This window comes from Crocodylus siamensis, chromosome 3 (genome assembly GCF_052110815.1).
Source record: "Crocodylus siamensis isolate JL-2025a chromosome 3, ASM5211081v1, whole genome shotgun sequence".
NCBI lineage: Eukaryota > Metazoa > Chordata > Crocodylia > Crocodylidae > Crocodylus > Crocodylus siamensis.
This window is the reverse complement of record NC_143397.1, coordinates 164,465,927-164,492,841: the sequence shown is the minus strand read 5'-3', so window position 1 is coordinate 164,492,841 and position 26,915 is coordinate 164,465,927. Positions and strand designations below refer to the sequence as shown.

Genomic DNA, 26,915 nt, shown 5'->3' with positions numbered 1-26,915 from the left:
AGGAAAATAAATGTTGAATATGTTTTTAGAAAGGCAAGTTTAACTGAATAAATATGATCATTACAATATTAGAATATTTATACAATAATGTTTAGAAATAGCACTCACAACTGTGATTCAGTGCTCCCCCCGGCCTTACCATGTGAGAAAATACAGGAAATCCATGTTGTTTATGCCTTTTATCCCATATACAAACTGGTGAATCACTGAGAAATTTAATTTGGAACAAATTAAGGCTGTTACAGGCAGCATCCCTGCCCTGCAATGACTGCATTGTATACTATTCACATCAAATATCAATCTCTATATCAATTATCAATTGATTTTTTTCAAGTATTGGCTCTTGTATCTCTTGGTGCAAATTTGAATCATTTGGTAATTCATGTTGGAAGTGTATGCACAAATAATTGTAGAAAAAATTCATTTGTTTTAGAGGATAAAAGTCATTCCTTGCAGAGTGTATATGTTTTGTGGAATATTAAATCTAGGCTATGCAAGACTGTCTGTCTGTGGAAACAGTTGTTACGTCTACATGGTGGAGTGCATCTTAATTTGGGTGTTATGTAATTGGTAGTGGACTCATTAAATATCACTTAGTTGGTAACTGTTGAGAAGAGTGTTCAGCTTTTGGTCAGCTACTGCTAATGAGTGTACAGTGCTCTCATGTTTCCAATCTGTACTGAACCAATAAAGTTCCGTTTTGCAAACATTAATCCTGGTGTTACCAACAAATGCTTTTTTCAGTTTTGGTTCGCAATCCTAATTTTGTGTGCTGTCTGAGAATGTTTTTCAGCTGTTTGTGGTAAAACATGCACTTTGGCTTTTTAAAGGAGGTGTGTGGAAGTGTGTAGAAGTGTTTAGATTGCCAATGAAGTAAGACTCTTGGGTAGGAAATGATTTGTATTATTCTAACTCGCTGCCTTACAGTTGACAAGTTCAAGCATTGATTTGCTGTAATGCACTTTGTTGGTATTTGTCCATTTGATCTCTCAACTCTGTGTTGCACCAAATTGGTTTGCTGTTCTCTTTATAGAATCTCAGATATCTGTTTCCCAAAGATTTGTATGTTTGTCGTATCTCTGGCTTCTCCTTCCTCTCCTGCTACAGTGATTTGGAGGGATTATGTGTGTAGCACTGAAGAAGTGTGCAGAAAATAAGGGTAGTATATTAGTCCTTTAAAATTAAAAAAAAAATCATCGTAACAGTAACATTAATGAGAGGCAAATTTCTTTCCCAGTGCGTCAACTTAAAAGCATTAGGTAGGGAACATTGATTTGGGGGATTTTTTGATTTGGAAATTTGATTGGGAAGTACATCTCTTGTCTTAGTGAAACTGGTGGTATAGGTTAAGCCATCTTGCTACATTTCTGATGCCTGAATTTGAAACATGATTTTAAGCCATGCCACTGACTGGTAACCCAGCTATAAATAGGTGACTTGAACTTGGGAATCAAAGGCAGATGAATAGAAATGCTAGCTACACCATTCACTTCTGTGTCATTGGTGTGGATGCTAACATACCATAATTATATTAGTACAATGGATCTTACAAGCTCAAGTGGCTCATAACTGACATTCATGTATGTTAAAATAAATCATGGCTTTCACAAAATAAAAATTTGCGGTGGAAAAACTAAGACACTACTGAAAAACAAAATGCAAGATTCTGACTGCTTTAGTTTTGCATCATAGATCAGTAAATGTGTACTCAGAGCAGTTCTTACTGTCCACTGGGACAACAATAGATAGAAGTGATACCATTGCAGCAAAGGGAGGAAGATGAGGGTATTTTTCTGGCCCAAAGAAGAAAATTTTGTCCATGTTGTATAAAGGCCAATGGGGAAAAAGATTTTAAGTGTTTGTTTTTTTAACTTCTAGATTATCTTGCTTGTCTGATGAGCTCCATGATGACTTGATTCTGTTTTTGATGCTCCTCAGTCCTTCTGCCTTTCCTCACACATGTGTTACCCTCTTTCCTGGGACTCATAACCTCCGAAGTGATACTTTTTCAACATCTCTGAGAATGCTTTGTCCCTTGATTTTTTTTTTCTTCCTCCTCCTTACCATTCTCAGCCTTTTGGTTGGATTGGACAAGGTGCCCTTTAAGGCTATTCACCACTCTAGGTTACCTTCCTAAGGGCTGTGCAAGAGTGTACCCTATATAGTAAGCATATAGGGTATTTTTACACCCTCCAACTTATAGGGAGTGAGGGGGGCAAGTGCAGGGATAGTATGGTTAAGACTACTTAACTTACTATAGTAGTGTAAGAGTTATGTTGTACCCACGAAGGCATAATTTCTAGACGAGAGGCAAGAATTTCTTAGAGTGATATCTTTTATTGGATCAACTGTATGGTTAGGATGGAGTTAGGTAAGTTTTGAATGCAAGACATTTTTGACCAGGTCTGTTTGCCTGATTTATTGTGATCAGAAATCTGATAAAGAACATCTTGCATTTGAAACTAGTTTAACTTTATCTCTACTACGTAGCTGGTCCAGTAAAATATATCACCCTAAGAAATTCTTGACTCTTGCATAACTTACTATAAACAGTCAGGATCCTGTCAGTATATTGCTCTTTAGTACACAAAGTGCCCATAGAATTCAACTGCATGGAGGACTGGAGGCTATCCAGGACTATCTGTTGCTGGCCTTTTCACAGCTATATTATCCTGGAAGTTCATTGCGGAACAGTGCAAGGAAAAGTTATCAAAAAGCAAGAGATGAGTCTTCTACTCCTAAAAATGTACAGGCAATGATCAAATCAGATATGCTTGAAAAGTGTGGGCCAGATGAAAAGTATGGGCCAACCTTTTCCTCAGTAAGTTCTCTCTTTGGGTATATCTGAATGTCTGTAGGCTCAGTATCTGTTATGTTTCCCTTTCCCCACAAAGCTCTCTTTCATTGCATTTTTGGAGCACGTTTCTCAGACATGAGGTATGCCATTTCACTCACCAGTTAGTGGTGAGGGCTCTATTTATAAGACATCTAGCTCCAAGAGAACAGCAGCAGCAGTTCTGGGAAGCAACATATGTTTTATTGTTGGTTTTGGGGGGGGTTGTTGGGGGTTTTTTTTGATTGCTCAGTCATAGTCCCTTCCTCCTTCACCATGCACTGGAACTCATCCTTGTCCTATCTCACCTTTTGTATCTCCTTGGAAATATTAAAATAAACCTCTTTATTCCCATAGGAATGATGCAGCTGGATTTGCATCACCCTTTCCCATAAACCAAAGAAATCCAAGACTTCTTTCTTGGACCAAAAAACAACAAGTATTTTGGCTAGTACTTTAGCTGTAATTTTATTTACTTGTGTGTTGGCAAAAATGAGTCAGCCAAAAACAAGCATATCTTAAGTATGCTAAAGTTTTTAAAGGGGAAAAAGTGGACTTCTGGTCACAGAGACCTAGGGGATACGGGATTAAAAAATTCAACCTTGTTACTTACTGCTGTAAGGAATGCCATTGTAAGATTGCTTCATGGTGACTATTTGTACTGGTAAAGTAATGCAACATCCACACATGTTTGGGCTGGTGGACAGTAGCAGCACAGGATTTATGTCACTCAGGTAGATAGTTTAACTTGATGGTGTTATTCTGTTTTTTGTTGGCAGAGCTCAAAATTAAATTTGGATGCATGTAGCATCCAGGTCCAAGTAAGGCAAGTTTTAAGTAAAACTTTGTAGAGTAACTATGGCTAAAGCAGTAGGTAGAGATTACGAACAATAATCATGTTTCTTTCATAATTCCAAACTAAATAGTAAGTATAATAGCATAACAGGAGGCTAATTCTGTTACTTAGCATCATGGCCACCAAAACTCATTTTCAAGATTCTGCCAGCAACTTGAATTCTTTGAATGGACATTAGGGTCAGGTACAGACATTACAGTTCTACTGGTATAAGTGATCAGAAATCAGCCCATACCCATAACAGAACAGAAGTTTGGCACATGTAGACTGGTTTAAAAATGGCAGAACCTGGTTTAAGATTTGCCTCTCACACCAAATGGTGAATATGTGTTCTTTTCGCTACTGGTCTAAACTATGGCGCTTACAGAAAACTGTGCAACTTAGATGGATTCTGCATCAGGCTTTTTGAATGTCTGTACCTAGCCTAGATAATAATGCAGTAACATACTAAGAGAGTTGGTGGTAATAATGAAAGATCATGTATTTTCCTTTATTTTGAACATGGAGTATTTAATATAATAATATCTTGAAAAAAGATATTGTGTCTATGGCATTGTCTTCTATGTATACCAGGTACATGGCAAAATTCCCATAACCATGTTTCTTTGTCCCTGCTTGCAGCAGATGCTAATACATACTGTAGATGTCACTACCTACTGAACATGGCCTGCCTATCAAGATTTTTTTCAATAAAACTATATCTGTAAGCTTCTTTGGAATAACCCTTGAAACCCAGGAGTCTAGGCATTCTAGCTCTCCACGCGATCAGCATCTCAGGAGAACAACCAGAATAATCAAGTGGACAAATGCTGAGGTGAAGGGCTTCGGCTCCTTTATTTCTTCCTCTCCTGATGGTGCAATGTTCAAAGTTAGTTCAATTTCTCAAAATAAATATATATGGAATATAACAGTCAAAATGTAAAATAATGTAATAGATCAAACATCTAAATGAAGTAATCAGCTCAGTGTTCAGTAGTCAGCTCTGTTGTTAATGTTTCACAGTCTTCTGGAAAGTGAGTGTCACTACCTGGGGAAGGCAGACACTTCACTTCAAATTAAATGCATTGTCTCATCTGTTTCAATTTATTTGAAATTGATTTTTTTTGTAACTTTGTATGAAATGTATTTTATCAATCCAAACCTTCCTCAAAGTTTCTGCCTAAAGATGCACAATTTTTGTTTAGTTTCAACACCATTTGATTACTGTTAGGTGACTTGGTAACAGATTTAATTCTGTAATTGATAAAGTTGTGTTGAATGTCATACTGTGATATTTTGATCATATACAAATGATTACCTTAATTAAAAAGATCATATCCTCCTGTGTTTTACAGGTTCATAGCATGTTCATGAAAGTCTGGTTTTCCAGCATGTAAAATTCCTAGTGTGAACAGGAAAACTGAACAGTTTTTTGTGGGTCAGGTAACCTGCTACCATATTTCACATTTAATATTCCTCTAGCTTTTTCCAGTTCCTTTTATGTTATTACTGAAGCAATAATTCCTGCACTCAGCTGAATTGGAGAGGACCATCTCTGGTGCTGGCACAATTTTATGAGGCTGTCCAAATCTATCTTCTGGTTCTTATCAGCTGTACACCGGCATCCTAATCCACTTTATTTCCTCCCAAGTCAATTACTAAACTGTCTGGTAACATAGTGCTGTTCCACTAACCATTTAAATGCTGCTCCACTTAGAAATGTTGATGCTGCATAAGGGACAGAACATTATTCCAACATATTCCACCTCTTTTCATCCAAACCATACTGCAACCAGAAACATTTCTACCATGCTGGGTTCTTCACTGCTCCACAAAAAAGTTCTAAAGTCTTGTGATTATTAGTGTAATATACAGCAGTCATCATATACTAGCTACTGAATCAGTAACCAGGAATTCTGCACATTGGTTTGGTTCATATTTCTCTTCCATGTTAGGATCCAGAGCATGGGCAGTCAGGTAAAGTCACCTGATAATCAGACAGGCTTCCTATACACATCGTTGGGGGGTAGAGGGGAGGGGCATTTTAATCAGAGCAGTTCCCGGACAGCCACTCTAATTAAAATGTCTCACCATCACGTGTATTAAGCCCCCATGTGTTCACCGATATTCAGTGAGGTTTAGTTGAAGTGTCCTGTGGCCATTTAAAAATATGTGGGAGCTTAATACACATGACACTGCAGCTATTTAGAATGCTGTTGCAGAGCACTTAGGTGCCCTGCACCTGAGAACAGGGATGGCTCCAGAGAGCCCCCTAGTGGTGAGAAGGGGGAGGCGCAGCTGCCAGTCACCAGGGCAACACAGGTGCTGGTTGCCGGGGCAACCGGTGAAACCCCCTGACAGGAAGGGGCAGGGCTTAGCCCTTCTTAAACCCAGGCAGGATGCTAGGGTGGCAGTTCCTCCTCTGACAGCCAAGGAGTGAGGAGCTCAGCCAGTGCGGAGAGAAGGCCAGGGTTTGGCTGCGTGAGTATCCACAGGTTGCTGCCATGAGCTGGAGTATTTTAGTGGTAGGGGTTAACTGTTGTCTGACTGGACAGTTTAGCTTTATGTTATAGCTCGGGGGCTTTGTGTTTTGTGTTTACTGTTTAACCGGAGGACTGGGTGAGGCTATTAGGGGTGGAGGAGGCCTCATAGGAGATCCACGGTAGCGTGGGGTCTCCTGGTGCCGGAGAGGGCACAGCTTTGTTTGGGGGGGCGCATTGGCCCCAACCCTGGAGCTAGGGGGCAGCGAGGAGCCCCGAGAGTGCAGAGGGGCAGCGAGGAGCCCTGAGGGCAAAAGGAGGGCCGAGACATAACAGGTGCAAGGTCAGATTGCACCAGCACCATCTGCGAGGCTTGGGCTGCGGAGTAGGGGAGGAAAAAGGAGCCGCAGATAGCACCCCCTGTCATCGGGGCGCGTAGAAATGGGCAGCCTCCTGCTAATTACAACAATCTATTAATTAAATAAGATCAAGGCATGGCAGGCGAGTAAGCAGGCGGTTGGCCCATTACAGGAGAGCGGAGCCATACCTGGAGAGGATCCAATAGTGGCACCCCTGCCACAAACACCAATAAACATGTGCAGGCTGCTGCAAAGTCCACAGAGTAGGTTCATATGGAGCAAGGAGGCAAGGTCAAAGTCACAGAAAGCCAGACACCTAGGCTGGAATCAGGGTGAGCCAAGGGTCAGAGCCAGAGTTCCACTAAGTAGAGACAGAGGCACAGAAATATTTATAGGCAATGATGAGAAGCCAGAGAGGGAAGCAGAGATGAGTCAGGAGCAGAATCAATAGCTGGCTGGCTGCCAGGCTAGTGTAGCAAAGTGGGCTTCTCTCAGGCCAGCCGTCGCCAGCCTCCCACCTGCCTCTGGGCATGCTGCCCGCCTGTCTCGCCCACCACAACTTGCTGGAAAATGAATAAGTAGATGTTGAATAAGCGGGAGGCTGCCCACTTCTTGCCGCAATGCCAGGGGGCGCCATCTGCAGCTCTGATCCTTCCCTACACCGCAGCCCAAGCCTCATAGATGGCATCCAGATGTTGCAAACACACCAGCCCCCACTAGGCTCCAGAATACTCCTCATAGGACCCTCCTTTGGTTCTCCACTCCGGTGGCCTACGCTGCCTTCATCTGGGCTGCCAAGCTCCACGTAGCTGACTCCCCTCTTGGGCGTGGTCCCTACTCAGGACCTTCATCTGTACACGGGCCCTGGCCTTACCTCAAAGGCCAGGCGGGATCCCAGGCCCACGACTCTGGGTGCCCCTCGCGGTGGGCACTTGGCCCTTTTGACCTTCTCGGTCCTGGCCCCAGCATAGGCCAGTCAAGAGGGCACTCTACCTCAGCCTCACTAGCCCCACACTCTTTCAGGGTCCCCCTTCACATGATGTGAGGAGCTCGGGTACCTCACACCACGACTGGCACCCCAGGGTCTCGCAGGAGACTCTCACTCCCCACCCGGGGCAGCAGGTCATGGTGCTACTACAGATGTTACATTTGACCCCACACAGCCTCCCGGCAATAGAGGATTTACTGGGGCCAGGACTCGCCTCTCTCACTCTGGGGCTGAGCCCCTTTCACTCCTGGTCCAAACCTCAGCCTCAGGTGTCCAGAGACTTACCTGGGCCTACCCCCCTTGCTTGGGGCTGTAGATCTCTGCCCCTTACTACCCCCTCACTGGGGCTCTCCAACATTTCCCTGCCTGGGGGCTAGCGTACCGTCCCTTACAGGGGCTACTGATCTTGGCTCCCTTCACTGGGGCTACTCCCCCTCACTGGTGTCCCACAACTCTGCCCTGTCTTGGGGCTAGCACACCACCCCTCAGAGGGGCTATTTGTTATTAAACCCACCAGGCCCACCCTAGGTTCCAGGTTCCTCCTGGCAGGACCCTCCGCTCAGGCAGCCTATGCTGCCTTCATCTGGGCTACTAAGCTCCTCGTAGCTGGCCTCCCTCTTGGGCGTGGTCCCTACTCAGGATCTTCAGCTATACACAGGCCTTGGCCTCACCTCAAAGGCCAGGTGGGGTCCCAGGCCTACGACTCTGGGTGCGCCTTGCAGTGAGTGCCTGGCCTACTTGGTCCTGGCCCCAGCATGGGCCAGTCGAGGGGGCATTCTACCTCCGGCCTCACTAGCCCCACACTCTTTCCAGGTCCCCCTTCACTGGATGTAGGGAGCTGGGGTACCTCATACCATGGCTGGCGCCCCAGGGTCTCACAGGGGACTCTCACTCATGCCCTGTGGGCTACCTTGTCTGATCTTACAGACCCTCCCTTCCTATGTGGGGCTCCACAACCGACCCCTTTGCTCAGGCTCCACAATACCCCTCTCTGCTAAGGGTTCCACAACCCTGCCCCCTCACTTGGGGCTACCAGATCTCCACTCCCTTCACTGGGGTCATGGTGGGGAGGGGGTTTGCTCCCTGGTGGGCTCAGGCAGCCTCGGCCATATCTGGCCCCAACCTTCCCTCTTGGGGGTCTCGAATGCCACAGGGCTCAGGCAGCCTTGGTCATACCTGGCCCCAACCTTCTCTCTCAGGGTCTCAAACCCCATGGGGCTCAGATGACCTCAGCCATACCTGGCCCCACTCTCCCTTGCAGGGTTTGCACCCCTGCAACTACCTCCAATGTAACACAACTCACCCAAAGGTGAGGGCAAGGGTTAAGGCACCCCTGCTCACCTTCGACCGAGGTGATAATTGGCCTAGCATTTCCTGGGGACTCCAGCATCACTGAGAGTCCCACCAGCCCACCCGGTCCCAGCAGTGCAGCTTTAGGTCATACCCAGGACCACGAGCCTCCTATCCATCCCCTACAGCTCCTCCCTTACCTCAAGATGATACTAGCAGCCCTACAGCCACATAATGTTGTTGCCTGGTCTCCAGCAGCAAAACTGCCCTGTTTATATGCGCAGCCCTAGGTCCAAAATGGCTGTCCTCATCAGGCACCTGACGGCTGCCAGCATACGGCCCTTAAAGTAGCAGGCCCTGCCACAGCTACAGCCAGCTTTTAAAGGGTGGTGTGGGTGGGGCCTGTTGCCTGCCATCTCAGGGGATTGGTTGCACTGATTGGTTGCGTTGATTATCCAATTATGTGGGCTGGACAACTACTTAAGGTGTTTTGGTGAGCTGTCATGGGTATGGGGTGGGTAGGATGCTGATTCATCTTGTACTGCCATGGCTTAGCAGGGGGATACAATTGATCCTACATGGCCTGGGCCCATATGTCCTGTACCCACCACCAGGGGCACTGGATGGAGTAGGCAGGCAGGGTGGAAACCAGCCCAGGACCCCGCACAGACAGGATGCACTTGGCCAGATGGATGGGGTGGGGCAGGTGGGGAGCAGGAGAAGTAGATCTCATAGACATTAGGGCTGGAAGGGACCTCAGAAGATCATCAAGTCCAGCCCCCCGCCCAAAGGGCAGGAAGTCAGCTGGGGTCATAGGATCCCAGGTGGGTGGGCCTGGGATCACAAGGAGGTGACAGCATGGGGCTGGGTGCCAGGGAAGAGCTGTGATTTGCCCCCCATGTGTTACTGCAACAGGTGCTGATTCTATAGGCAGGGATTTTCAGGGAGCATATTGCAGCCCAGGCAGTAGGGCTAGGTCCAGTGCAGCAGTGGCAGAGACACTAGGGCTAGGAACAGACATTACATATACATCGGTTTAAATGATCAGAAACTGGTTTAAACCTGTAACGGAACAGACGTTCAGCGCACTTAAACATGTTTGAAAATGCCTGAAACTGTTTGAGATAAACCTGGTTGAATATAGTATTAGACATAACTGATTTGGGTCAAACCGGTATATGCAATGTCTATCCCAGAACCCTGGCTGGTTTACGGTAAACCAGACACCCCCAGCATCCCGGCATGCTCTCTAGGCTGGGTGGGGCTCTGTCCTCCACAGCAGGGCTGGTCCCTCCCCTCTGCTCCCTGGGCAGGGTTCTGACAGAGACTTGCAGGCACAGAGCATCTGCCTGGCTTCTTCCTGATAAGCAGGGATTATTACCCGCTCCCCTCTGCTTTATACAGACACCTCAACATTAGCTAGCAGACCACATGCTGGCTACAGTCCCTGCTGTAGGAGACAACAGGCAGACAGGCTTTTTGGAGCTAATCAACTGGTAGCTTAATGTCCTTCCTTGGAAGAGCAGTTTAAGAAGAGCTTCATTAGTTAATGGAGAGAGGCTTTGTTTTTTTAATGGGTTGATAAACACTGAGTTAGGGCTGATAAACATTCTGTGCTGGGCTGCTTGGGTGGGGGGTGGTGAGGGAAAATAATCAGAACAGCCTGCCAAGGCCTGTCCACACACCCCTCAGCTCAGCCTGCAGAAGTGAAAGGATGGCTGTCTAGCACCTCCTGACTTCTAGCCTGAGCGACTGCCTGAGTGTCTGCATTTCTGGGATGTCTGTTAGGTTACAAAACTGATTTAGCCTAGCCAGGTTAGACTAATCTGCAAAGACTGAATCAATTCAGGCTCAGCCTTTTTGAACATCTGTCCCTAGCCCAGAAGTGGTAGCTGGGCAGAGTGAGCCACTGCCATGGGGACTGCCAGAAAGCCAAGTCCTGCCACTGTGTCATCCCTGCCCTGCTGTGGGCCGGGGGCAGTGGGACCAGCCACACATGCCATGGCCCAGGCAGCTCCCTGCCCTGGGCCAGGCGAGACCAAGGGATGCACCGCCAACTAGATGGAATCCCTTGGTGGATCGGATCCAGCCTATGGGCCATATTTTGCCCACCCCTGCCCTATGAGGACCAACTGGACCCAGGGCACTGATCCTGGCTTGCTGCAGGTAGAGCTTATTTCCATGCAGCTTTAGGGGCTGGGTTGCCTGATCATTCAGGGCAGTTGAGCCCTGGGCCCTGATCTAAGCTCATTACACTCTGTAGACTATAAATAGCACTGCCATTTATGCAGCTGAAAACTACCTTTGTAGACATAGGCTTCTACTCCATATTATTGCCAGAAATCCTGAACAGACCATTTTTGCCCCACTCACATGCTGATGCCAACCATTCCTTGCAGTGCCAATGAGACAAGACATGTTTAGAAAGAAATCTTTTTTTTCAGGTCTGATCCATCATGTCAGAAGCTTTGGGGTTGGCAGTACTGAAATACTAGTCCACCAGTTCCCATGTTGGAAATATTTCAACAAGATCACACATTTGTATAATGTTTAATTTATCATTTATATTCCTCTGGAAAGAAGTGGGCTTGGCATAAGGAGTCACAGCAGTCTGAAATTATTTACTTATCATAGATTTCATGGATATTAGGGCTGGAAGGGACTTCAGAAGATCATTGAGTCCAGCCCCCTGCCTCGGGCAGGAAGTCAGCTGGGGTCATAGGATCCCAGCAAGATAAATATCCAAATTTCTCTCAGTTTAAAAATAACTATTTTGTTATTGCTTAGGTAGCTGGTGTTCTGTCATGGCTCCATATTACACTAATGTAGTCTCACTGGTACCTTTTTTGTGCCTATCTGTATTTTATGCCCATTTGTTCCCTGTCTTAAAGGCCCAATCTTATGATTTGCAGCACACTGGAACCATAAGGCTTGACAACTAAACTTGATATCTGAGCCCATGCCATATATGAAATACAATATACTAAAATTCTGGCTATTTATACACATTGTCAGGAGGGGGGAGGGGAGTTTTAATTAAAGTGGTTCTCAGACAGCTGCTCTAATTAAAATGTCTCACCATTACATGTATTAAGCCCCTGCACATTTAAAAATGGCCATGGGGCACCTTATCTGAACCTCAATTGATGAGGTTTAGTTAAAGCAACCCACAGCCATTTAAAAACATGGGGGGTTAATACATGTGACACTGGGATGATGACACTCCAGTGTTCTAATGAATTGAGTTGGCTAATTAAAACACCAACGAACATGTGTCTAGGCATCATCAAAATGTCTATATCAGACAGAATAAATAACTCCTATCGCTCGGTCACCCACTTTGTCATAGGCATTAGTAATTCTAAGAACATTCATAGCAAAACTGTTTTTCACCAAATTGGTGTTCATGAGTTATTTCACTAACACTTGTATCTCTGTATGGTGACACTCTAATTACAAAAATAATTGCGCTTTGAATAAGCTGTTGAAAAAGAATAACCTTTTTATGCTTAATCTGATCTCTTAGGTGGTCTCTTCTGATAATAGTACTGCCTTTCACAAACAGCTGTTTCTACAGTGTAGGGCTAGCTGCACTTCTGACTACTTCTTTCATCTAAGGGCATTTCCCCTTTTTCTAATCTCTGTTTGTCTCTTATCTCTGTTTTTCATCTCATCTCTTTTTCTAAATTTGGTTTTGGTCCTACCTAGACTGGACAAAAAAATATTAACATTTCCCATGAACTGCAGTCAGGGCATCCAAGCGGGTTTCATCACAATTCTGCTTTGGATTCTGTTCACGTCTGTTGATCTTGAGATGTTCAGAATTAAAATTTTGGGCTCAGTTAACTGGCATTTGAAAGTAAAACTGTTATGCTGGAAAACATCCAACTGGCTGTACACAGCATAAGAAGGGAGATTTTCTTTTTAAGCAGTAATAGTCTCTGTGCATCTCTCTCTTACCTGAAAGCTTCTCATACCCTGTGCCCACAACTTCTAGAATCTGGTTAGTAGATTGGTGCCTAACAGTCTCCCCCTTTAATCATTCGATGCCTCAAGAAGTGTCTTTCTCTTCTTTAATATCTAGTAAATCCTTTGATGTCTCCCTATCATGGGCTGAGATGTTCCTTAAGAAGTCTGTTTAGCAAGTTTGTGGAAGGGGTCTGGCCAGCATATCACAGTAAACAGCTTCAGCATTGTCCACTCACTGTTTGCTGATAACTTACCCTAGGCTACCAACCTCTATCTGTCTCTTACATTAACTAACCCCATGTAGTCAGCCAACTTTTACAATAGGCAAATCACTAGATAAATCATACAGTGTTCATAAATAATCACAGGTAACAGTCACATTTTGTGGGGGTTTTTCTTGTGCGTATTTGTGTATCATGTTGAAAGTGAAAGTCTTGAAGTGCTACAAAGATTTGATCTACATTTGGAGAAATAACAGCAAGACTTCTTAAATAACTGGGATCCTGGGACAACACAATACCACACAGTCTCTTAATTTTCTTCTAAAGCTTCAAATCAACCAATGAACTCAGAAACCTGCATCTGATTGTGTAGGATTTGAACCTGTGGTTATGATTCTAAAACCACTTATGCACATGCTTCAAAATGCAGCATGCACAAGGTTATTTGCAGGACCAGAGCTTAAGTCTGTAAACTTTAAATTATAGTAGGTACAATAAGAATCTTTATGATACTTCTTGTACACTTGTTTCAGAAAATAAACCTTTATGTAAATGATGATCCTGCCAGGTTTGGGATATGTCCTTTTTTGAAACATTTATTTTTAAAAGCTCTTTATCTTCCAGTAAGATAGCTCTTTAATTGCAGAATCTTTTCAGCATGTTTACTGGCAGCAGGAGTACTGATGATATCACAGGAGTAATTCCCACACTGATAAGTTAGTTATTTCCACGGTTAAATTTTGTTGTGATGATATCAGTGCTGCTGCCGGAAAACTTCCTGAAAGTGCTTTGCACCATTTATGCTGCAATAGGAGCTCTAATTTCTGATACTCAAAAATATATACTTCTCCCCCCAAAAGGGAAAAAGATGCTTTATTTTTATTGCTAGGCATCACTTCAATTTAAATTTTACGCTTAGATTTCTTATTTTTCCTGTATGTGGGTAGTGAACTTTCAATTAACATTTTCCAATTTAATTAGCAGGCCAAGTTGAGTTTAATGCTCCATTTTCTGATATCAGAAAGATAGGAAACCTGAAAAAATATTTTAAAGCGTAAATCTATGCTCAACATAATTAGTTAACATAAGCTAAATACATTAAAGAGATCCATAACCTATAACAAATTATGTATTTTGCAAGGCTGTTAAAAGTAATGCCAGATCATAGTTGTAATCTACAGAAACAATTTAAGCTATTGATTTTATGACAGTGATTAGGCATCTGTCTCTCATTCTGACCTGTTTCCTTATACACAAACTAAAATATTCAGGCATATACAGTTATGGCTGTATATGGCATATACAGCCATTGGATAAAACTGCATATGGCTAAATTGGATAGCTTCCTCCTACTCAAGATCTCAGAGATCTGATATCTCTTCTGTTTGGCCTTAATCACCTAATTCCCAGACTACTGCAACCTTCTCTCTCTTGTTTTTGGCAAATGTAAGCTTACTTCAAATTCATTCAAAATATTACTGATATCTACTCCCTGGCTTGATACGCTGTGCATCACCTCCTTGTATCTCTTCTTTCGTGGCTTGAATGTGTCATGCTTAAGAACTCTGTTGACACTCTACTCTGCACAGCAATCCTAAAATGCAATTGCATTTTGTGTCGATAGATCTGACCTAGCTTTTGACTCAGTCGATTTGTTAGTGATATTGTGGCCATGACAGCCCAGAGCTCCGCCAAGGCTGGGTGAGTTTTTACCAAAGGCCTGAGTAATTTTGCAGTCTGTGCTGAGCTGTACCTGTGTTTTCGTGGCTAGATTATTATCAGTACTTAAGCTAGCTAGTTTAAATCTAGGTCAAGTACATCTGTGTGTGCAGCAATCACACCTTTGGGTTGCTATGTTTTCAAGTCATCAGCATCTGCCCCCCCACTGGTAGTTATGTTAGCCTTCATCACTAATTATTCTAGCTTGCCCCTATGTTCCTTTGCACTTTTTCTCCTGATGCTAGAGTAGCTCCCCATTAATGTCAATAAAATTACATTCTACTTCAGGTTCCCACTGGAAGATTCTCTCAGCTGTGATGCCTACATAAGACTTGTCAACAGCCAGACAGTTGGTCTACAAAAAATGCCATTCACTCATTTGATTATTGTTTCAGTTACTTTGTCTTTCCATAACTTGTTTGTTTTATTCACCTCTTTTCTGTTATCACATGGTAAAGTATAAATTATTTTGGGCAAGAATTGTACTTCACCCAGAACAATGGAGTTGTGTGTTGGGACCTCTTGACACGACTGTAATACACAAAATAATAAATAACAATTTGTAAATGGAATGGTGAAAGCAAAGCCAACAACACAGGGGCACTTTTAGGACTGTTCACTTTTTTTATTTTATCTCCAGGGGCAGGCTGCTTTCCTGTTGGTGTTTCAGTTACCTGTTCTTAATATTTCCATATATTTTGTCATATTCTACAGAGTATGACGGACAGCAATCAAATACATTGCTTTCCATGGGGTGGTCCCATCCACAAAAGTTAATGCTAATTCTAAGGGCATGTATAGATGACATGGGGATTAATGCAGAGCACCCGAAAATTTTAACACACCTTTTTTTTTGATGAGTTTGTGTTTGCACGACACAGTGTTCGTGTTTGCACTAACAGGCTTTAGAGCAAGTTAAGCATCATGTGTCATTCCCTGCAGATTTCAGTATGGGGAGTCAAATACCAATTTACGCCCCCGTATTGTCTTTCCTAATATATTACAGCAGGAGGCCCATGTAAAACACCCCGCCTCCCCAGTCCCCGCCCCCGGACTCTCACTGGGCAGTCCTGACCTTCACTGGGAGTCTCTCCTGGGCATGGTCACAGTCACCCCAAAATCCTTGTAACTTGCACCCGCCTATACTCAGTCAGTCTGGTCTCTCTCTGTCAGTACATGATCCCAAAGACCCCATCCCAATCCCAAAGACAAGACACGTGAATCCTCCTCTCCCATTTCTTTCCCATCCCATCCCACCATGTTACAAATATATGTGTTTTTTCTTTTATTTGCTATAACTGCTATGATAACTGCTACATTATCATAAAATGTTCAGGGTTTAGAGTAGGGGGTGGGTGGGTGTTTGTTGCTGCCTGGTTGATCTGTGATTGCTGTCGATGTTGGTGGTGGTGGCGGCGGCAGCGAGCTCTTCTGGCTTTATTTTTTCTGGGTTTTTTGAACTACATTTCCCAGCATTCCTGAGCTCAGTGATCTTTGTAGAGTTTCCAGTGGGGGTTTCCATTGGAACCCTCCCGTTCCCTGCCCAGGTACACCATCAATCTGTTTGCATAGTGCCACTTACGGCTTTTGGAGGTGAGATGTTAATTGTTTTATAAATATTTTTGGAATATTTTTGAAAATATGGGCTGCTGTTCATCTTAGTCCCTAACCCACTGTGAGGGGTTGGGGTAGGTCACCCGATTGTGAGTTCCCCAATTCCCCGAATGGCCCCTGGAGAGAAGTGGGTACGCGCCAGACCGCTCATGCCGCCGTTAATCTCACCTGCCACGACTTGATGGATCAAGGGGTTCACCCAGATGGGGCGCTGACGGTCCAAAGAAAAAGGGTACCCCGACTCCAAAGTCCAGGGGTCCTGAGGGCTCCTCCTCCCCTACACCCTCGCCCGAGGCTCCGGGATATGGGGGCCCCGTTGGGGCTCCCTTGTTGACGGACTAGTCTGGCGGGGTACCCGCCTACTGCCGGACCCGCCCCGGAGTCCGCCCAGCACCTAGTGTCCCTGGTACCGGTGGCCCCTCTAGTCCGGATTTGTCCTGCCCTCCAGGGCCTGAGTCTCTAGACCCGGGGGGGGCTACAAAGTCCGCCTCCCTGCCCGCGGGTCTTCTTCCGTGGCCAACTGGCCACCAGTTGCCGGAGAAGGGCTCCTCCGGCCGAAGCTCCCTTCCCGGGTTCTTCCGTCGGAACCGCCTCTGATCCCTTCGGTACCTGCGTCCCGACGGGATGCCCCGCTGCTCCCGGCTCCGCTGCGGTCAACTCCGCTGCAGCCGGCGTCTGACGCGTGGCTCCCGGTTCCGCCGTTGCCAGCCCCACTGTCGCCGGCTCTGCTGCTCCTGGTTCGGCGCTTACCGGCTCTGCGCCTCCCGGCTTCGCTGCAGCCGGTGTCCGTTGCCTCAATCCCGGCTCCGCTGCTACCGGTACCGCCGCCGCGGCGCCTCCGCCGCCGGCATCCCTCGCGCCGCTCCCGGCTCCGCTGCTCCCGGGTCTGCCGCCGCGGATTCTGCTGCCGCCGGCGTCCCTCGCGCCACGCCCAGCTCCGCTGCTCCCGGGGCAGGCTCCCGCCGGAGCCTCCGTCCTCCTCTAACCAGGGTAGGGGTGCTCCTTTTATTTGCCCGGGCCGGTCCCGCGCCGGCCCGGTTTACGTTCCGGGAAACTTTAAAGTCCTGGCCAGACTTCCGGGTCGGGTCCCGGAAGCTGGACGGAACCCCGGGCTTCTTCGCTCGGGCCGGGTCCCCTGGGGTCCTGGCCCCCTCACACCCACCTAGCCGTAATGGTTAACCTTCTCACCTGTTAGTGTCCTGCCTCACAATGTGGGGCCCCAGCATCGAGACAGTATGATAGAACATTTCCCTTTTCATTCAGAACATCTCTAGCCACTGCTGGTCGTTCCAAGTCAACAGCAAAATTCACTCCCACCAGTCTGAGCCGCTCTTGTGGGCCCACACAATGCAGATTCTGGTCCTCTGGTCAGGTTTCATAAAAGAGCCCAGTCATCTTCCACTTCTTCACTTTCCTCTGGGTATTGCAAGTCCTCTGGGTACCTGTATCTTTTTCTTCGTATTGTCATTAATGTTGTTAAAGCAGAAACACAAGTTACCACTGAACACTCCAGCACAGTTCCTATCCTTCTCAAGGGTTGCAGCAGTAATCCCCAGGTAAACAGCATTTGTAGAAGCAGTACTGCCACCTCCTCCTCCTCCTCCTCCTCCTGTTCATCCATATCCTCCATATTCTCCATGTTGGAGGACTCTTTACTGCATTGTTCTCCATTGTCATGCATTTCATCCTCATTCTCTGTTTTGCCCCTCTCCATCAGCAGCAGCTTCTCATCTGTCTGCAGCAAGTGGGAGGCCAGAACTACAGGGTGTTCTGTGGTCTGGAGCCTGGTGTAGCTGCTTTTTCAACACTTCACCCCAGCACCCCAGAGCATTGGGGTTTTTGCACATCCTTTCATCCTGAGCTTAACAACTACTGCTGTTCTGGTGTAATCAAGCTTGCAAACAAAAAGGGTTTTGCCTACTCCTCTCCTGGTAATGTAGGTTATTCAGAACTTTTGCCACTTCAGGGAAAACAGGCTGTACTTCTGCAATAACATTATTTTGCACAAGCAGGCAGATAGGTATCAATTTTTGCAATATTCTGGGCCATTGGGCAGTCATCCCAAAGTACAATGGCCTTATTCACCCCATCACCATGTCTTTGTTGGTAAACTGGGTGCTTCATCACCTTTTGGGTGTTTTGACACTTACAGGTAATGACTTCACAATCCTTGGAATTTTCCCAGAGCCTCTTCCAAGTACAGCCTGAGTATAAAGGTGCCCCACCCCACAAATTTTGCCAGCCCCCCTTTCACAAATTGCTTTTGCTGTTGATCATAAACTCCTTCGTCATGTCTCAGAAAGCCAAGGCCAACAGTACGAAGCCGACAGCCTAGCAGGCTGATACCTTCCAATGCCTGTGGACACAACTAGACCTGGGAAGAACTGGAGGACTTAATTGACTATTGGTCAAAGCAAAGGATCATAGGCTGTAAAGTAGGAGGAATAAGCCTATTTATTTCAAGATTGCAAAAGGCATGCAGGTGCAAGGGCACAATCGTGACTGAACCCAGGTCTGGTGCAAGATCAAGTTCCTGAGATCAGCATTTTACAAAGCAAAAGATGTGAACTCTCATTCTGGGACAGGGTGCACAATTGCTCCCTTCTACAACAAGCTGCTTGTCATTCTCTACAAGGATGCGGGCAACAACCTGGGTATGGAGACTTACAGCACCAGGGTTGGGCCGCAGGAGGGGGAGCAGGGGGAGGTGGAGGCGGCAGCAGCCCCTCCTGAGTGTGAAACCATGAGCATTTGTCAGATGTATGCAGACTGCTTCCTGCTCCTTGATGACTATGACTGGCAGGAAGAACCGTTGGCCACCGTACACTTAGTGCCACTTAGCCCCATTCCATGAACTAGCACAGATAATGAAGCAGAGGAGGTGGAGGCTCATGAAGAAACCCACACGGCCAATACATAATCTACTGCAACCAAGACTCAAGAACATGCTGGACCTGGTAAGTCTCTTGTAATGTGCCTCTTGCCACTGCCAGGCAACTCCCAGGTTCATGCTGGTTGGGTTTGAGGGGCCAGTGGAAAGGGGGAGAAATTCATGGGTTGCTGTAGGTGGCTTACCATGTTCTTTCGGTGGTGGTGCATGATGGGTTCAATAGCTTGTAATGTAACAGATGCCAAACTAATTATTTGCTTTAATTATTTTTTTCCAGCTAGCATGTGGCAGCCATGGACCTGTTTCTGAAGTGGGTACTTGTAAGTTTTGGGCAGTACGAGTGGTGCCCCACTGTTGCGGGATCTGTTTCCATGCCTGCTGGGATTTTGTGCACTGCATGGTGGTGGTGAGGATGTGTACTTTCCTCCTCTTGGGGAGAAGGCAATCATTGCTTTTTCCTTTGTTTATCAGACACCATGACCCATGGCCACCTGGAGCAGGGCCCCATGCACACTATAGCAGAGTGCTGCAGAGATTTTCACAGCAAGAAGAGATGGTCCCGCGAAACCTCACTTGAGGGTTTGGTGGAGTCCTCAGTAGCCAGAGCGGAATGCGCAGATGGCTGGTGGGACAAACTCCATGAGTTGCTGCATAAGCATGATGCCATCCTTGAGGAAGTGTGAGACACCATGAAGAATTTCAAAGACATGGTCGACGAGTCCCATGTTGAATTACAGAGGTCACAGGACACTTTCAATGATGCCTTTCAGAGTGTGCAGAACTACCGCTTAAATAAGAGGACATGGCGATGTGTTACATGCCACCTTTGGTAAGTGACATCTGTGCCCTGAGAGTGGCAGGGTCATCCCTGGGCGGGGTGCTAATACAAGTGACCGTTCCAGGCACAGCACTTTGGGGGCCTTGCAGAGACAATCAGAGTGGATGGGGTGGGTGACTTCAGTGCCGCTGCCGGCCTCACATCCAGACACTTGCCAATTCCCTTCCCCCCGCCACCTCTCCAGCATGTGACATGGGCTCTGCACAGGGCGGTGAGGCTAATTTGCCCAAGGCCCTGCACCAGTGGTGTACCGTGGTTCTCTGGGGCCCAGGCAACAAGCCCAGGGTGCCGCTGCCCTTGCTCCCACGCATCCTGCACAAACCACCTTCTGTGACGGCTTCGTCAGTGGGACAGAGGTGGAGGTGAGCAGCATGGAGTGGTAGTGCTCCCTTAGCACCTGCCAATGGCACCCCCTTCACCTCCACACCCGGGGCGGCCGTCCCGCCTGCTGCTGTCGGTACGCCACTGCCCTGAACCCTGATAGGGTCATCTCTGGTTGCTGGGGGATGAGTTGTTTGGTTCAAATGTATTGTTAACAGGGCTGGTGGAATTTTATGGACATGAAGGAAGGTACGCGAGGTGCACAAGAGGCCCAATACAGATACCGATGGTTTTTCTATCCCCCCTCCCTCCAGTTTTTAGACCCTCTTCCACTGCTAGCCACCAGCTGATTGATCCCTGTTGGTGTGACAAGAGGCAGAAAGAGAAAAGAAGGAAGAGAAGATGAAGAGGATGGCAGGCTTCCTTCAGGATTCTCTCAGCAACTGAACTATTATACATTATAATTATAGTTGACTTTCATCCTGACTTATATAGATTTTTAATAACAGGTAATACTAATAATAGGAGTCAATAATACTATTAATTTCAATAGTAATATAATAATAAGAGTTTGTAATAATATTAATATTAATGATGATGTATTAATGGTCAATAATAATTGTAATGGTTCAATTCCTTATCACAGCATTTCAAAGCAGGTAGATCTGCCTTATCATGCTTCTCCAGCTGCCTCTTGCAGCATGCATACCACACACCCTTGGCACACATTACATACATCCTGAGCCTCCACCATATATATATAGCCAATATATGATATAGACTTATGTTATATAGACTTACATTATATAGACTTATAATTACAGTTCAATTCCTTATAATGAGAAAGCAGATACTGAGCATAAGGCAAGTGATTACGCACCCTCCCTGCCTCTTTCACTATGGGGGCGGCGGCAAGGAATGCCTACCTCCTGGTTCAAGCTCCAACCTAGGTCCCTCTGTTTCCATGGCTGGGCCTTCTGGCTTGTGGAAAAGTACTGAATTCTGAGCCTGATGCTGCGCCAGAAGGAGAGCAAGGCTTTCTTCTTGCCCTGCTCCTTGGTTGCTGGCGAGGCCACAAATGCAGCTGAGGCTATTTTCAACAGGACACTATGCAGTATAAAACGTATCGAGGGAACTCATGTTCATTGGGTGACAGTCCCCTTACTAGCCTACTATCAAGTGACTGTTGCTGTAAATAAACATGTAAAGAAATGCGTAATTAATGTGTACTAAAGTAAATATATACATTATATATCTTCCGTCTCCCTGATCTTCGTGTCTCTCTCTCTTTCCCATTTGTGCCCTGTTGCCTCTGCTCTCTTTTCCTGATCTTCCATCTCACTGATCTTCGTTCTCCCCATTGCACTCCGCTACCTCTGCTTTCTCTCCCTGATCTTCCCTGTCTCTCCCTCTCTCTCTGTTCCCATTTGTAACGCCTTCTCTCCCTGATCTTTCCTGCATCCCACAGCCCCTCTCCAGTTCCCCAGCTCCCCCAACCTAGCTCCTGGCATCCGCAGCTCACCTGCAGCTTTTCCCCAACACCCTCAGCATCCGTGGCTCCCTCTCAGCCCCTATCCGGTTCCAGACTCCCTCCAGCCCCAGTTTTCCTCTCCCTGTACCTCTCAGCTCCCCTGCAGTCTCTCGGCTCTGGCTCTGGCCTCTGTGCTGGCTTTCCCCTGGCATTGCTCCTCCACTCTGTCACCTTTTGGCTTTTTCCTTTGATCAATTAATACCAACTAACCTTGAGTAACCCCAAGCCCCAGTGACCTCAAGTAACCCCAGGGGCCACAGTGATCCCAAGTAACCCCAACCCCAAGTGACCCTGAGTAACTGGGGCACATTGACCCCGGGTAACCCCGGGCCACTTGACCTCAAGTAACCCCAAGCACCAAGTTACCCAAATGTCCCCTAATGTTAACACACAGCTACAAAAGTGCATGTTTGTGCGTTTGCGTATGTGCATATAGTTTTATATGAACCCATAGAGTGTTTGTGTAGTTTGTGTGTGTGTATATAATTTTGTATCACGCCCTCCTGTCTAACAGTGCAATATTGAGATCCCGAGTGTTGATCTGGCGTATGTCAAGTCAACACCAGGGTCTGGGTAGTAGGCCCATGCCTGCAGGCTTTTTCCCCTACTCGCCCCGCTCTGCCTTACACCTCTTTGTTGCACCCTTGTAACTTTCGAATCATTGCTGGCCACAAAGGAAGCTGAGCTTTCTTCACTGGCTTTAGCCCAAGCATCAGCTTGAGTTGCACAGGTTTTGCAGGCCCATTTCATAGTTTTCTCACCCTCCTCCTAGTTACTGGCCATGGCCCAGCAAATTGGGACTGGGGTGCATGTCTTCTGGCACCCATCTACCACTCTGTCTCCTTGAGTTTCTTCTCTGACTTGCAGAAAGAAAGAAGATTTTAAGTAAATAATGTCAGATAACAGGAAGTAGTATAACAGAAGGGGGGATTTTCCTCCACAGCACCTTTACCATGTAAAATATTGTAAAACCTCTATAAAATGGCACCTACGTGTCTGCCTGCCTGCCTGCCTGCCTCCCTCTCTCTTCTTCTTGCAAGAAATGCTGGCTGCACACTAGCACTGGCCAAGCATTCAACCTCCCTCCATCTGATAACAGTCCACCTTGCAACTTTCCAGTAATGCCATGACTCCATAAAAGTCGCACAGTCATAAGGTCTCTGAAAACCACTCCACCCACCCCTCATTGGCCATGCATGCCATATAGACCAAAAATAAAACACTGCTTAGACACTGCCAGTAACCAGGAAGAGCTAGTAACTAGGCTGGCTGCCTCCCTCCCTCTTGTCCTCCCACCATGCAGCCCTCCATCCATCCTTCACCAAGTGACATACTGCATGTGATTGGAGAAAGGGAACACTCATACAACAACAGTTGTTTGATAGTAGTAACACTGAGGGATTAATCAAGGGATTACTCAAGGGACCTTGGGAGCATATTGTGAGTTGGGGTTTTGTCCTATTATATTGCATTTGCTGGCAATGGCAGTACTGTAAAAAAAATGTATTCACTAGTTGACTACCAATGGCATTGTTGAATAAAACAAAAATGTGTATACTGTTTTAGCTTTATTGTGATTTCTCAGTAGAATTGATTGCAATTCAGTTTACTGTGAAAAAAAAAGATGAGGAACAAAAAATTCTGATTTGTATTTTTTCTTGTTTGATTTCAAGGCATGGACCAGGGAGCAGGTGAGCGGTTTGCAGATAGGCAGGGGCAGGAGTGCAGTAGCTTCCAAGGCTGGACACAAAGCTGGTCAGGGCCTGTATTTCAGATTGGTTAGTTTCCCCTCCAGGCACCTCAATAATATGTCTGAGGATAGCCATCTGCTGCATAATACTTCTAGCCTCTCTATAGGAAGCAGAGTGCTTTTTGAAACCCTGGCCTTGGGTGATTAGCAGCTCTGTGCTAGAGTGACTCCCAGAGGTAGCTGAGACCCATCTGATGGGGACATGCCAATACCTAATGTAGGAGAAGGAGGTATTACAAATTTCTTGAATTTGGATTAAAAGAAGTTCTTCCATGATGCTTTCTTTGAATACAATTGATTCTCCAGAGGCCTAGAGGTAGTTGAAAAGATTACCCTGTGCTGCCTTGGGAGTGCTGTTCCTTGTTCCCCTCTCACCTTCTCCCTGTTCTTTGAGAAGGCTGAGAGGAGAGATATGGCAAGGTAGGACAAAGCAATCCTGAACAAAATCTAATTAACTGTGTCCGGGGGAGAGCGGGTTGCAGCCAGCTGGCGGGGAGTGGGTTGTAGTCCACCTTGTAACTCTTTACAACTCTTTCCAGTAATGCCATGACTCCATACAACCTCCCAAGCACAGCATCCCCATGCTGAGGTGGGCATGGTCTCCAAAAACCACCCCAACCACTTACCCACCCCAAAGAAAACATGACACATATATAGAGTAAAAATAAACACTTTATTCAAAACGGTTTATTACAAAAATGGGATCTTCCTCCCAGCTGCTTCACAATATAAAATATATACAAAATGTAAAAAAAAGAAAAAAACCCTGCAAATCTGAACATAAAGTTCTTTCTTTCACTCTCTTCATTCATTACCGGTTGCCGCCCCGGTCAGTTCCACCCATGAAATTTTCTGCAAGGAGGGGGAAAGAGGAAGAAGAGGAAGAAGAGCGGGGTTTGGAGCAAAGTAAAGAAAACAGACTTTTGCTTTCCCCTCCCCACACAAGGTGGGTGGGACTTATTATCTAAATATTATCTGGGACGCTACATATCCTGGGCGTCAGGTCTGGCAGGCAATGTCCTGCCCCTGCACTTTTGGTCATGGTTCTGAAATGGAATGTGATGAAGTTCAGAAGGTTTGCAATACTGAAGGAAGTCATGTAACCACTCGCTCCAAAGTTTCAAACTACTTGCAAAAAACTTACTGTTATGGTGCTGCTGTAGCTGTTGTCAGGAGCTATGCCCACTGCAGTGGCAGCACACGATGGAGGGCATGAGGGGTGTAGGTGGAGTGTACATGGGAGGGCAGGAGGACAGGAGGGTACATGGGTGGAGGTGGGAAGACACACACTATCAGTGGTAGGGGGGTGGAAGAATTAAAATTTCTTTTTGTTAAAATTAAAATAATAATTTTGCTGAGCGGACCTGACCTGAACCTGTGGCCACTCCACTGCGTGCTGTGAGGGAGGAGGGAGGGGTGAGGAGTGAGGAGTGAAGGTGGGTAAAAAAGAACACACACCAACACCTACTAGTTAAAGGCTGGGACACATCACCCCATCATGGCAGAGGGGATTAATTAGAAGTCTTTGGACTCTCTGGCTGTTTGCATGAACAAATCCAGAGTTGGGGCTGTATAACTGGAGAGCGTGGCAAATTAACACGTAGTGTTAGTTTAAGGTACTAAATTAACTTCTGGAGCAGCAGGAAGTTTCGGGTCATGTAAACACAAACTCTGCTGCGTCGGCATAAACGGGAAATATCGTTTCATCTACACATGCCCTAAATTCCTTCTCAGTTCTGCCAGTTATGCTAGTTAAGTGAACCCTGTAAATTGACTTTCTGTTGATGGGGATAATTACTGCTATTTTGTTGATAGAAATTTATTTTACATTTTATATACACTATTGCATATGATCTCTTTCATTTGGATTATCCACCTTTGGACTTCTATTCTACAAGAAACATTGTAGAAATAACATAAAGCACTGTTTGCTATTGAAATGAATTAGACTCATAACTAGGGGTCTACTGAAATTGTCATTGTGCAATTTTTGTGGAAACCATGATTTTGAGTGGGCTCTGTGTCTTTGGTGGGCTCACTGCAAAAATAAATAAATAAATAGAATTGGCAAGGAGAAAAGTGTGCAGGAAGCCTGGCAGTCTTGGAGTACAGGAGGGATGGTGGACGGGGGCAGGGTGGGGGTGGGGAAGATGGAGGCAGGGAGGGGCAGAGATGTCTCTATAGGAGGCAGGGTTATGCAAATAATGGAATGAAGAGGGAGGGAGGCTGAGTGATTCCCAATGAGAGTGCTGGTGGGTGGAACATGGGTGGGGTTATGTACATGATTAAATGATACGTGGGGAAAGGAGTGAGAAGGTGGAATTGAAGGCAAGATGATGCAAATGAAGGATTGGGACTATGGAAGGGAGGTGGGGTGGAGCTGGCTCTGCCCTCCTCCTCTCCCCCCTCCCCTGCCACCCCCTCTGTCTTCCCGCTCCCCCCGTGCTCCAAGACTGCATACCCCAAGGTATTTCCCCTGCTTCTGGTCTTTGCTGGTTGCCTACTTCCATCATCTGCTACATATGTCAGGGTGTTTTTAAGCCTTCCTCAGAGGTGTTGGGTGTTGGCTACAGTCAAGGCTGGGGACTTTAACTGGGGGTCAGTAAGGAATTTTACCCCATGGTCAGATTGGTACAGATGGTTTTTGCCTTCCTCTTTAGCTGAGGGTGTGGCCATTTACCTGGGACCTTTTGAGCATATGTTGACAACATTTAATAGAAGCAGGACATTGGGTGCATGGTTCCCTTGCTTTACCTGTGGCAGGTTAGGATGTTAGGTCTACATTATATGAGGGTTGACGGTAGTCTTATGTAGATTTTAGATTATGGATTTGTATAGGATGGTTTGGATAGGTATGATCCTGCCTCAGACAGGGTTGGACCTCTGGATGTCCCTTCCAGCCTTACTTCTCTATAACTTTATGAGTCTGTTTCATCATGAGCCTCAAAGATAATATGCCTACTTAATGACATGGTTTACTCTATCATATCTGAGTCTAATTGGTATATAACTCTGCTTGCATTTTTGTAATGCCTTCCATCTAAGAATGTCAAAATTCTTTACAGACCCTAATTAATTTAGTTCCTCTGTGATAAGTAAGTATTATGGTTTCATTATTATAGATTGGGAAAAGTGGAGCACAGATAAAAAGTTACATGACTTTCATTAGGGCACATAGAACAACTCTATAAATGAGAGAGAACTATAGAACAGTTATCAGTAATGGGCCACCCTTGACCCAGTACAGTAGATGGTTAATTATTGTTGTAGCTGTGTA

At 45.9% G+C, this 26,915-nt stretch overlaps 1 long non-coding RNA gene across 1 annotated transcript in view; it reads left to right on the top strand.

The window, feature by feature from the left end:
- The window catches only part of LOC149869063 (uncharacterized), a 31,358-nt gene extending 8,025 nt beyond the window's left edge, over positions 1-23,333 (top strand). The window contains exons 2-3 of the long non-coding RNA XR_016441071.1: positions 19,670-20,027; positions 20,672-23,333. This is a non-coding gene — a long non-coding RNA (uncharacterized LOC149869063). The remainder of the gene's footprint in view (positions 1-19,669; positions 20,028-20,671) is intronic.
- Positions 23,334-26,915: the final 3,582 nt, after the last annotated feature.